This window comes from Bos grunniens, chromosome 21, assembly GCF_055505025.1.
Source record: "Bos grunniens cultivar Pamir isolate PY7600 chromosome 21, Bosgru_T2T1.0, whole genome shotgun sequence".
Classification (NCBI taxonomy): domain Eukaryota; kingdom Metazoa; phylum Chordata; class Mammalia; order Artiodactyla; family Bovidae; genus Bos; species Bos grunniens.
The window spans coordinates 49,845,100-49,855,463 of record NC_141185.1 but is presented as its reverse complement, the minus strand read 5'-3'; the positions used below and the strand labels follow the sequence as shown (position 1 = coordinate 49,855,463).

The window sequence follows — 10,364 nt, the reverse complement described above, 5'->3', positions numbered from 1 at the left end:
CAATGCCAGCAACATGGATGAACCTGGAGATTATCATACCAAGCGAAGTAGGTCAGAACGAGAGGGACAGATAGATATCACTTATATGTGCATTCTAAAATATGCCACAAATGAACTTATTTACAAAACAGAAGCAGACTCATAGACAAGAGAACAGACTTGTGGTTGCTAAGGGGGAGGAGGGGAGGAGAAGGTTGGGTTAGGAGTTTGGGATTAGCAGATATAAACTATTATATATAGAATGAATAAACAATAAGGTCCTATTGAGTAGCATGGGGAACTATTTTAGATATCCTGTGATAGGGCTTCCCTGGAGGTCCAGTGGTGAAGAATCTGTCTTGCAATGCAAGGGACACTGGTTCAATCCCTGGTCTTGGAAGATCCCAAATGCCGTGGAGCAGCTAAGCCCATCCAACACAGCTACTGAGCCAGCATTCTAGAGCCCTCGAGCCACAACTAGTGAGCCCACGAGCTGCAGCTACTGACGCCTGTGTGCCTAGAGCCTTCGCTCTGAAATAAGAGGAGCCACTGCAACGAGAAGCCTGCATGCCACAACCGAGAGTAGCTCCTGCTTGCCGTGACTAGCGAAGGACTTCATGCAGCAACAAAGACCCACCACAGCCAAAATAAGTAAATACATAAATCTTTAAAAAAATATCCTGTGATAAACCATAGTGGAAAGAAAGATGAAAACCCCCCTTAACTCAGTCCTCTGAACCTTCTCTGGTAAGGAGAGTCTGAAGGAAAACCTTCTCTTACCATGTGGCAGGTGGTAGATAAAATTAGCAAAAAAAAAAAAACAAAAAAACCACCCTGCATGTGTTAGGGTGATGGGTAAATGAGAATTTTCTGTACTTTCTGTCCAATTTTGCTGTGACAAATTTTTAATTTTAATTTTATTTTTTATTTTTTTATTTTAATTTTAATTTTAATTTTAATTTAAATTTTAATTTAATTAAATTTAAATTTTAATTAAATTTTAATTAAATTTTAATTTAATTTTAATTTAATTTATTAATTTATTTATTTTATTTATTTATTTTATTTATTTAATTTAATTTATTAATTAATTTAATTAAATTAAATTTTAATTTTAATTTTAATTTAATTTTAATTTTAATTTATTTGGCTGCACCAGGTCTTAGTTGCAGCATGTGAGATCTTGTTCCCTGACCAGGGATTGAACTTGGGTCTCCTGCATTGGGAGCTCAGAGTCTTAGCCACTGGACCACGAGAGAAGTCCCCAAAACTATTTTTTAAAATAAAGTCTATTCAGGACTTCCTTTGTGGTCCAGTGGCTAAGATTTTACCTTCCTACTCAGGGAGTGTGGGTTCAATTCCTGGTCAGTGAGCTGGGACCCCACATGCTTGATGGCCAAAAAATCCAACAAACATAAAACAGAAGCAATATTGTAGCAAGTTCAGTAAAGACTTAAAGAAAAATAAAGTCTCAGTTCAGTTCAGTTCAGTTCAAGTCGCGTCTGACTCTTTGGGACCCCGTGAACCACAGCACGCCCAGCCTCCCTGTCCATCACCAACTGCCCGAGTCTACCCAAATCCATGTCCATTGAGTCCGTGATGCCACCCAAACATCTCATCCTCTGTCGTTCCCTTCTCCTTCTGCCCTCAATCTTTCCCAGTATCAGGGTCTTTTACAATGAGTCAGCTCTTCGCATCAGGTGGCCAAAGTATTGGAGTTTCAGCTTCAGCATCAGTCCTTCCAATGAACACCCAGACTGATCTCCTTTAGGATGGACTGGTTGGATCTCCTTGCAGTCCAAGGGACTCTCAAGAGTCTTCTCCAACACCACAGTTCAAAAGCATCAATTCTTCGGCGCTCAGCTTTCTTTATAGTCCAACTCTCACATCCATACATGACTACTGGAAAAACCATAGCCTTGACTAGATGGACCTTTGTTGGCAAAGTAACGTCTTTGCTTTTTAATATGTTGTCTAGGTTGACCATAACTTTCCTTCCAAGGAGTAAGCGTCTTTTAATTTCATGGCTGCAATCACCATCTGCAGTGATTTTGGAACCCCCCAAAATAAAGTCAGCCACTGTTTCCCCATCACTTCATGGATCCTGAATTCTGTGACCACTACTTTTGAAGGACAGAACTTGAAAAATGAGTTAGCACCTAGAGAAATGTTCTTAAGTGAGTTCTTATAATAACTATGGCAGGAACTTCTGTAGCAGTTCAGTGGTTAAGACTCTGGGCTAATAAATAAATAAGGCACACACTTATTAAGAGCTAAATATGTGGCAGGCACTGTTTGATGCACTTTACATCTATTAACTTGTTTGCTCCTCACAGCACCCCATGAAGGAAGCACAAATACCATCATCTGAATTTTATGGAAAAAAAGTGGACACACAGAGGTGCAGAACTTGCCCAAGGTCACAAACTTGGGAAAGGAGGAGCCAGGATTCAAGTCCCAGGGGAATAGATGCCAAATCCCACTGCTCTTGATCATTCACTAAGGATACAGGATAATAAAAACGACAGACTGAGTGAATCACTGACTGCTATAAGAGAATAAATAGAGCTCACTACCTGCCCTGACCTCTGGTGCCTTATATTTCTCTGAAGACCTCAACGATTTGGTCACAAATCCTGCTGAGAGACCCCAGGTGAGTTTAGAGTCAGTTCGCCTTCAGTAAAGTGATGGAGCTTTAGTCATTCTGGAATGTGAGTGGGTGCACACCCTCTCCCTCCTTCCCTTTATGACAAGGCACTCGCATGCTTTCAGAAATGCATCTCATAGCCACGTGCTAACCAATGCAATGGTTACCGAAAACCAAGCCATCCCAAATTCTCAATCCCAGCAGGCTACTAAACTTAAAGGCAAAACTGAGTCCATTCTCTTCCCCTAACTGGCCTCCCACAGAAAAGCTTTATAGAGGGAAATCATTTGATTCAACAGAATATGGCAAGAGCCAAAGCTGGGGAGAGGAAACAGAAACCAGAGACCAATAAGAAAACAGTCCTGTGTGTTGCAAATGGCAATGGATCATTACTTAAACCAGCCAGAGCTGCAAAGGAAAAGATGGTCATGTCCTTTCCCTTGTTCTTCTCTGCCTGGGCTCATTCTGCACCTCCCTTGGAGCTTCGGTGACACAATTGTGCTTTAGAATTCCTGAACTGAATGGACATCCCTTTCTGGAACTCTTGGCTGAAGCTTTGTTCCTGACCTGTGTGGAAAAATCCATTTGCACAATAAGTCTATCTGCAATCTACTCCCAACAGCTGCTATCTGTGGCTCTGAATCAAGCTGGAAAAGTCTTCCCGGATCCTGGGAGCCACTTCATGCCTTTCAGAGCCTAACGAAACATCTCAATCTCCTTCAGCAAACACCAGCAGGGGCAAACCTGTTCCCCCAGCACACGTGCAGACATACGTATGGCCACCAAGCAGTACTATTTAAAGACACAACAACTGGAAAACTGTGGAACAGAACCAAATGCACACACACACATACACACACACGTGCACATACACATGAACACACACACATATCCAACTGGCCACAGGTCTAAAGCTCCTTTCCTGCAAGCACAAACTTTAAAAATTTTTTATTTTATTTTATTTTTTTAAATTTTATTTTATTTTTAAACTTTACGTAATTGTATTAGTTTTGCCAAACATCAAAATGAATCCATCACAGGTATACATGTACTCCCCCTCCTGAACCCTCCTCCCTCCTCCCTCCCCATACCATCCCTCCAGTTCATCCCAGTGCACCAGCCCCAAGCATCCAGTATCGTGCATTGAACCTGGACTGGCATCTCGTTTCATACGTGATATTTTACATGTTTCAATGCCATTCTCCCAAATCTTCCCACCCTCTCCCTCTCCCACAGAGTCCATAAGACTGTTCCATACATCAGCGTCACTTTTGCTGTCTCGTACACAGGGTTATTGTTATCATCTTTCTAAATTCCATATATATGCATTAGTATACTGTATTGGTGTTTTTTCTTCTGGCTTACTTCACTCTGTATAATAGGCTCCAGTTTCATCCACCTCATTAGAACTGATTCAAATGTATTCTTTTTAATGGCTGAGTAATACTCCATTTTTATTTTATTTTTAATTGGAGGATAATTGCTTTACAATATTGTGTTGGTTTCTGCCATACATTAACATGGGTCAGTCATAGGTATACATATGTCCCCTCCCTCTTGAACCTCCCTCCCACCTCCCACCCCATCCCACCCCTCTAGATTTTCACAGAGAACTGGTTTGATCTCCCTGTGTCATATAGCAAATTCCCACTGGCTATCTATTTTACGTATGATGGTGTATATGTTTCCACGCTACTCTCTCCATTCATCCTGCCCTCTCCTCTCCGCCCCACAAGTCTGTCCTCTGTTCTCTACATCTGCGTCTCTATTGCTAACCTGCAAATAAGTTCATCAGTACCTCTTTCTAGATTCCATATATGTGTGTCAATATATGATATTTGTTTTTCTCTTTTGGACTTACTTCACTCTGTATAGTAGTCTCTAGCCTATTATAGCCTCTAGTGAGATTCATCCACCTCATTAGAACTGACTCTAATGTGCCCCTTTTTATGGCTGAGTAATAGTCCATTGTAAATATGTACCATGCTATTTCAAATCCTGAAAGATGATGCTGTGAAAGTGCTGCACTCAATATGCCAGCAAATTTGGAAAACTCAGCAGTGGCCACAGGACTGGAAAAGGTCAGTTTTCATTCCAATCCCACAGGAAGGCAATGCCAAAGAATGCTCAAACTACCGCACAATTGAACTCATCTCACATGCTAGTAAAGTAATGCTCAAAATTCTCCAAGCCAGGCTTCAGCAATACGTGAACCATGAACTTCCTGATGTTCAAGCTGGTTTTAGAAAAGGCAGAGGAACCAGAGATCAAATTGCCAACATCCACTGGATCATAGAAAAAGCAAAAGAGTTCCAGAAAAACATCTATTTCTGCTTTATTGACTATGCCAAAGCCTTTGACTGTGTGGATCACAATAAACTGTGGAAAATTCTGATAGAGATGGGAATACCAGACCACCTGACCTGTCTCTTGAGAAATCTGTATGCAGGTCAGGAATCAACAGTTAGATCTGGTCATGGAACAACAAATTGGTTCCAAATAGGAAAAGGAGTACGTCAAGGCTGTATATTGTCACCCTGTTTATTTAACTTATATGCAGAGTACATCATGAGAAACACTGGACTGGAAGAAACACAAGCTGGAATCAAGATTGCTGGGAGAAATATCAATAACCTCAGATGTGCAGATGACACCACCCTTATGGCAGAAAGTGAAGAGGAACTCAAAAGCCTCTTGATGAAGGTGAAAGAGGAGAGTGAAAAAGTTGGCTTAAAGCTCAACATTCAGAAAACCAAGATCATGCCATCTGGTCCCATCACTTCATGGGAAATAGATGGGGAAACAGTGGAAACAGTGTCAGACTTTCTTTTTCTGGGCTCCAAAATCACTGCAGATGGTGACTGCAGCCATGAAATTAAAAGACGCTTACTCCTTGGAAGGAAAGTTATGACCAACCTAGATAGCATATTCAGAAGCAGAGACATTACTTTGCCAACAAAAGTCCGTCTAGTCAAGCCTATGGTTTTTCCTGTGGTCATGTACGGATGTGAGAGTTGGACTGTGAAGAAAGCTGAGTACCGAAGAATTGATGCTTTTGAACTGTGGTGTTGGAGAAGACTCTTGAGAGTCCCTTGGACTGCAAGGAGATCCAACCAGTCCATTCTAAAGGAGATCAGCCCTGGGATTTCTTTGGAAGGAATGATGCTAAAGCTGAAACTCCAGTCCTTTGGCCACCTCATGCAAAGAGTTGACTTATTGGAAAAGACTCTGATGCTGGGAGGGATTGGGGCAGGAGGAGAAGGGGACAACAGAGGATGAGATGGCTGGATGGCATCACTGACTTGGACGTGAGTCTGAGTGAACTCCGGGAGTTGGTGATGGACAGGGAGGCCTGGAGTGCTGTGATTCACGGGGTCGCAAAGAGTCAGACACGACTGAGCGACTGAACTGACTGAATTGAAATATGTACCATAGCTTCTTTATCCATTCATCTGTTGATGGACATCCAGGTTGCTGAAGGCACAAACAGTTAACATAAAGAGTTAGAACTATGAGGGGGGGTCCCTCACTATAATCCTTTGAGTTTTTCTTTCCCAAAATGAAAAGAATATAGAGGAATAAATAAATGTTGAGGTTAAAAAATTTTTTTTAGGTAGCATGACAACAGAATGAAAAATAGAGCATCAGTGAAGGATTCTTTCTCTTCCTTCAACCTATATGTGAGTTCTCTCAAAGGCAGACCCAAAGATCTGGGGCTAACTTCAGGCTTGAAGGTTTATTTCTGTTCACATTTTAGGACTTCCACACCTTCAGAATAGGCAAGGGGCTTCAGGAGTTCCTGACAGATTTTATGCTGATTAGCCTTCAAAAGGATGAAACATGAGCCATTGCATGTTTGGATGGGTGAATAGGAAAAAGGAAGCTCCATTTTTCCTTGTCATAATCCTGAAATGTGTTGGAAAAAATTTAACATTGATACAAATACCACTGCCCATCTCTGGGTAAATCACCATTCCCATCTCACCCTGTGCTCTCTTTCTTCCCGCCCTATGGTGCCTTGGTAGGGTGGCCCTGTTTGCCCTAGAATAGTTGCCTTTCAAGTCAGTCAAGTGTTCTATTCTTGGTAAAAGCACATGCCAATGCAAAAGTAGTTTCAGACTCATAGAATTTTAGAACTGGTCCTAATGCCATAGACTGATGTGTCAGTGAGTGGAGAACTAGTCTTGCCTGAACGCCTGCCTACTCAGTGCCAGGCACTGTTGGTGTTTTGTTGTTGACGTTTAGTCACTAACTCAAGTCCGAATCTCCTGCAACCCCTGGTCAGTAGCCCTCCAGGTTCCTTTGTCCATGGATTTCCCAGGCAAGAATACTGGAGTGGGCTGCCATTTCCTTCTCCAGGGGATCTTCCTGACTCAGGGATTGAATCCGCACCTCCTGTGTTGGCAAGCAAATTCTTTACCACTGAGCCAGCAGGGAAGCCCAGGGGGTTGGGGAGTGGAGAGTTATTAAATCTTCTCATCAACTACTGTTCATCTCAGTTGCCAAAGCAAAAAATCTGGACCTAAGCAGAAAGGTTAAATGACTTGCTCAAGACCATGTAACCTGTACATGCCAACAGAGTTCTAGTTATGATTCCAAAGGCCACATTCTTCCAGTCTGCCTTCAACTGGGCGAGGGTCGTCTTAAGGACAGAAAGAACAGTGGGACAATAACTGAGATCCACACTGCCCCACATGTCCCAATCACATTTCCCTAGCTAGAAGAGGCCAGAGACGGCTGCCTCCTCATCCTTTCCTCCCCTTGCGGCTTGGTGACTAACCTGCCTCCTTTCTCGTGGGACACGACCCCAGATTTTGCCCTGGTGTCCTGGACTACAGGTGAGTCCATTGGTCGGCCTGAAGCCTTCAGACCCAGAAGCTGAACTACCTGCGTGCCTTCCTCCTCCCAAACCCAGACGACACTTGACTCTACCCCGCCCGGCAAGCCAGCTTGTGGTCACAATTGCCTCCCTATTTGCACCCTGCCTCAATCAGCATCACACAAGACCTATCTTTTAGCCCTCCTCTCTTTTCCCTGCCCCCTCCGCGCTGGCTTTATCCTATAGTTCCTTGGCCTATGGGCTAAAGACGTCAAAAATAACCAATTGTCTTGGAGTTCTTCGCTAAGGGCTCCGCCTCCGCTCTGAGGAGCAGGTCCGCTGACCAATGGGCTGCCCTCCGGGCGCAAAGAGAGCGCGGAGCTAGCAGAGCAGCCGCTGGGCTGCCCAATGAACAGGCTGGTTTCCGCGGTTAGGGGCGTGGCAGAAGCGGTGGTCAGGGGCGTGGCGGCAGTTGCTTGGGCGGGGCCGGTAGCGGCGGGAGCTGCACTGGCCAGGGGTTCCGGCTGTATTTCCATGACCGCCGGCGGCAGCCGTGGAGCTGCGGGAGCGCGACCGGGGGCGAGCTGGGCCGCTGTAGTCAACCAAGCGCAGGTAAAGCCACGGCCGAGCGAGCTCCGCTTTGCCGCGATCGAGCCCGCGATCAGTTGGGTCAAACCTCTGAGCCTCGAGATCCCTTGTCCTGGCTCGGCCCATCGCGCAGCTGCCTGAGAGCCCCGGATCCTCAGGGAGCCTGTTACCTGGCGCTGCGGGGGTCCCCAGGGCCGGCGGGGAGGGAGGCAGCCTGGATCACATAGGGTGGGATACGCCTTCCTGAAAGCCCTTTGTCCCTTGAAGCTTCAGATACCGAGGTTGGGGACATCCCCGACTGCGGCCTCCCTACCGGCCATTGGTCCATCAGTGCGCACTTGGGGGGTCTGGGGAGGGGGGGTCTGCCAGGCTTGGTGAGGAGATCTGGCAAAAGCATCTGTAAGGAGAGGGCCAAGGAATCTGATTACAGCCCCGAATATCCGAAGGGTCTCTGCGTTTTGGGGCTCCAGGGGCATACTCAGGACTGATGGGTTCAAGTTGTAAGGAGGCAGCTTTGACCCACTTGGAGGCGCACTTACTGAGCTCGGCTCCTTGCCAGGCACTGTTCTAGGCGCTTCGTGGTCTTTCCCCACAGTGAGAGCTGTCCAGCAGCACAGGCCCTGCTAGTCGGGGCAGCTGGCATCTCGACCTTGGAAGTGACCAGGCAGAGGCCAAGTGACAGCCACCTGCCAGGGATGCTTAGCCAGGACTCGAAAGGGACGACTGTGCCACCGACCTGTAAAGGCCCTTCTTCATGCATAGATGCACTCTGACTTTGAAGGCCTACCTCCAGAAGAATACTGCTGGGGGCTCACTAGTTTGAAAGAGGGTGTTGAATTCATTCCTAATGAACTGGTGGTCTCACTTTCCAGAGTGGATGTTAGCAAAGAGAACAGACCATAGGCAGAAGATAAGGTTTATTTAGACATCACGAAACTCCTTCCTTTGAACTCTCTTAATCTTCCTGATTCCTGTCTGGTCGCTTCACCTCCAGTGTGTCAGTTTCACCTGCATTCCAGTAACCGGATCCAAAGGCAGGCTCCAAGATCGGAGTCCTGAGAGATGCCTGGAGGTGGGAGGGACTGTAGATTTAATAGAGTTAATGTGATCTGGCCCAGAGCTTTTCGAGGGCCATTTCATTGCAACCACACAAAGCAGTGTCCAGAAGAGAAACCATACAGCCTCCCTTTCACTACCCTCTTTCACTTGCCTGAATGGAGAGGACATAATAATCTTCTGAAGGTCAGGAGATAGAGGAGGAACCTTAATAGCAAGTGTGCTGCCTGTTGTAGGGTGAATTCGCCTTTGACTAACCCAGTCAGAAAGCAGACCGGTCCATACACTGCTGATTGTCAGCATGGACTTGTGGAATTTTAGAGCTGAAGACACCTTAGGTAGAGCTCATCTAATCAGCCTTCCCAATGCACAGGTGAGGGAATGAAAGCCTGGGGAGGTCTCAGGACTGACTGGTCATCACAGAACCATGACTAAAGGTTAATCTGTTGACCTTGGGTCTAGCAAGTGCATGATTTGTATTTCACTCCTAGCTCCTTTTCTCACTCTTCTGAGTTGAAATTCTAGGGGTGGGGTGCAGAGACGTTAAGGGCACAGATTTTGAGGCCAGGGTGCCTGGATTTGAACCCTAGCTTTGCTTTGGACTGGCTATCACCTCGGGCAAGTCACTTAACCTCTCTGTGCCTCTGTTTGTTGCTGTTTACTCCACTCTCTGTGACCCCACGAACCATAGCATGCCAGGCTCCTCTGTCCACGGAATTTTCCAGGCAAGAATACTGGAGTGGGTTGTTGCCATTTCCTTTTCCAGGGGATTTTCTCAACCTAGGGATTGAACCCACATCTCCTGCATTGGCAGGTGATCCACCAGGGAAGCCCGTGCCTCTGCTTGTTCACCTCTGAAACAAGAAAAATAATGGTACTTAGATTAGAGGTTGCTTTGAGGTTTTGATGTCAGAAGCAGTTAGAGCAGTGCCTGGCACACAACAAACATTATGGATTTGCTAAATATGGTCTTCTATTGCCTTTTTAATCCTTATTTTCTTTGTACTTACCCCCCAGTATTTTCTATCAGGCTCTGATTTTTTCCCCTGCCTCCACTCGCCCAGTTCATTAAACATATTCCAGATTTCATTGTAGCACAGATGTCTGTGGGGTTTTTCAAGTCACATCACATTTTATTTCTTATTTATTGCTTATTTTTCTGTCTTTTATTGAATCAGGTAATTCATTGTCTCTGTTAGTCCTCTCCTTGCAATTATACTCTTTTTCAGACTCCATATCTCGTTCTCGTTAAAAGAGGGCGAAAAACCCCCCAAA

The 10,364-nt window shown here is 45.3% G+C and overlaps 1 protein-coding gene across 2 annotated transcripts in view; it reads left to right on the top strand.

Moving 5' to 3' along the window:
- The first annotated feature begins 7,901 nt into the window (after nucleotides 1–7,901).
- Nucleotides 7,902–10,364, top strand: part of ABHD2 (abhydrolase domain containing 2, acylglycerol lipase) — a 108,248-nt gene continuing 105,785 nt past the window's right edge. For both annotated transcript variants that reach the window (XM_086364620.1, XM_086364621.1), the window contains exon 1: nucleotides 7,902–8,057. The gene's annotated coding sequence lies outside the window, so the exon portion shown is untranslated. The remainder of the gene's footprint in view (nucleotides 8,058–10,364) is intronic.